Source organism: Triticum dicoccoides, chromosome 1B, assembly GCF_002162155.2.
Source record: "Triticum dicoccoides isolate Atlit2015 ecotype Zavitan chromosome 1B, WEW_v2.0, whole genome shotgun sequence".
NCBI lineage: Eukaryota > Viridiplantae > Streptophyta > Magnoliopsida > Poales > Poaceae > Triticum > Triticum dicoccoides.
The window spans coordinates 569,319,068-569,321,667 of NC_041381.1; positions in this window are offsets into that span (position 1 = coordinate 569,319,068).

Genomic DNA, 2,600 nt, shown 5'->3' on the forward strand with positions numbered 1-2,600 from the left:
CCTGCAACCCCTTGTGAGCCCCCCTCCTTCCCCTTTTCCCCGCTGTCACCGCCGCGCTCAGACCACGTCCGCCCGCGGCCCTGCACCCCGCCGTGCTCTGGACGCGCGCTCCCACTACCGCCCGCACATGGCCGACCCTGCCTGACCGCGCTTCCTGCCACACCGGACGCGTCCTGCGCTCCCTTGCTCCACGGCTGCTATTGCCTCCGCTAGCCACCGCACCCGCCGTGCCGCTACCTCCCCAGGTTGCCATGGCCTCGCCTGTGCCACTTCCTTGCCGCCCCGGCCGCCTGGCCGGCGCCGTGTCCACCGGCCTTCCTCTGCTCCGGCGCCCCTGGGCGTGCGCCCGAACGAACGGGTGCTGGGCACCCATTGCACCCGAACCCGCCAACGCCGGTGCCCGCTAAGGCCCTGGGGCCTATGACAGATGGGCCCCACGCCCCAGAACGTTTTTAGAAGAAAATAATAATAATAATAAAATAAAAATGAATTTAATTAATTAATTAAATAAATTAATTAATTAAGTTAATTAATCCTACTTAATTAGTCTAAATTAACCTGTTAGTCTAACTGAACAGTAATAAGTTTAACTAAACCCTAGTTACCTAAACAGAGTATGAAAGGTGGGTCCCACTGGACCCACATGTCAGATTGACCCAGTCAACCCCTGTTGACTGCTGACATCATGATGACGTCAGCAAACACTATTCTGGATAATGTTGAAATTAAATATTTAATAAATCCTAAAAATGATTTAAATCTTTTAAAATTAATATAAAATAAACCGTAGCTCAGATGAAAATACTTTCTACATGAAAGTTGCTCAGAACGACGAGACGAATCCGGATGCGCAGCCCGTTCGTCCGACACACACCCCTAACCTATCGAACTCGCAACTTTCCCCCTCCGGTTCCTCTGACCGAAAACACGAAACACCGGGGATACTTTCCCGGATGTTTTCCCCCTTCGCCGGTACCACCTACTACCGTGTTGGGGCATGCCTAGCAACACGCCTTGTCTTGTCATGCATCGTCATGCATTTGTTTGCATTGTATTTATTGTTTCTTCCCCCTCTTCTCTCGCTAGACCCCGAGACAGACGCCGCTGCTACCCAGTTCGACTACGGAGTTGACGACCCCTCCTACTTGCCAGAGCAACCAGGAAAGCCCCCCTTGATCACCAGATATCGCATATTCTCCTCTATACTGCTTGCATTAGGGTAGTGTAGCATGTTACTGCTTTCCGTTAATCCTTTTCTGATGCATAGCCTGACATTGTTGCTACATCTGTTGATACCTTACCCGCCATCCTAAATACTTAGTATAGGATGCTAGTTTATCATCATTGGCCCTACATTCTTGTCAGTCTGCCTTGCTATACTATTGGGCCGTGATCACTCGGGAGGTGATCATGGGTAAATACTATACATAGATACATACTATACAGATGGTGACTAAAGTCGGTTCAGCTCGATGAGTACCCGCAAGTGATTCTGATGAGGGGGCTGAAAGGACAGGTGGCTCCATCCCGGTAGAGGTGGGCCTAGGTTCCCGACGGCCCCCGACTGTTACTCTGTGGCGGAGCGACAGTGCAGGTTGAGACCACCTAGGCGAGGGGTGGGCCTGGCCCTGGTTGGCGTTCGCGGTTGCTTCATAATGACACGCTTAACGAGATCTTGGTATTTGATCTGAGTCTGGCCACTGGCCTATACGCACTAACCAACTACACGGGAACAGTTATGGGCACTCGACGTCGTGGTATCAGCCGAAGCCTTCTTGACGTCAGCGACTGAGCGGCGCGCGCCGGGTTGGACTGCGTTAATGCAACTTCCTTTGTAATGGAGGTTGCTAGGTATGCTCACCGGCCGCGTACGCAACGTGCAGGTGTGCAATGGACGATGGGCCCAGACCCCTGCGCGCATAGGATTTAGACCGGTGTGCTGACCTCTCTGTTGTGCCTAGGTGGGGCTGCGACGTGTTGATCTTCCGAGGCCGGGCATGACCCAGGAAAGTGTGTGTGGCCAAATGGGATCGAGCGTGTTGGGTTATGTGGTGCACCCCTGCAGGGAAGTTAATCTATTCGAGTAGCTGTGATCTTCGGTAACAGGACGACTTGGAGTTGTACCTTGACCTTATGACAACTAGAACCGGATACTTAATAAAACACACCCTTCCAAGTTCCACAGACAACCCGGTGATCGCTTTTCCATAGGGCGACGAGGGGAGGATCGCCGGGTAGGATTATGCTATGCGACGCTACTTGGAGATGCTACTTGGAGGACTTCAATCTACTCTCTTCTACATGTTGCAAGACGGAGGCTGCCAGAAGCGTAGTCTTCGATAGGACTAGCTATCCCCCTCTTATTTTGGCATTCTGCAGTTCAGTCCACTGATATGGCCTCCTTACACATATACCCATGCATACGTAGTGTAGTTCCTTGCTTGCGAGTACTTTGGATGAGTACTCACGGTTGCTTTCTCTCCCTTTTTCCCCCTTTCCTTTCTTTTGGTTGTCGCAACCAGATGCTGGAGTCCAGGAGCCAGACACCACCGTCGACAACGACTCCTACTATGCTGGAGGTGCCTACTACTACGTGCAAC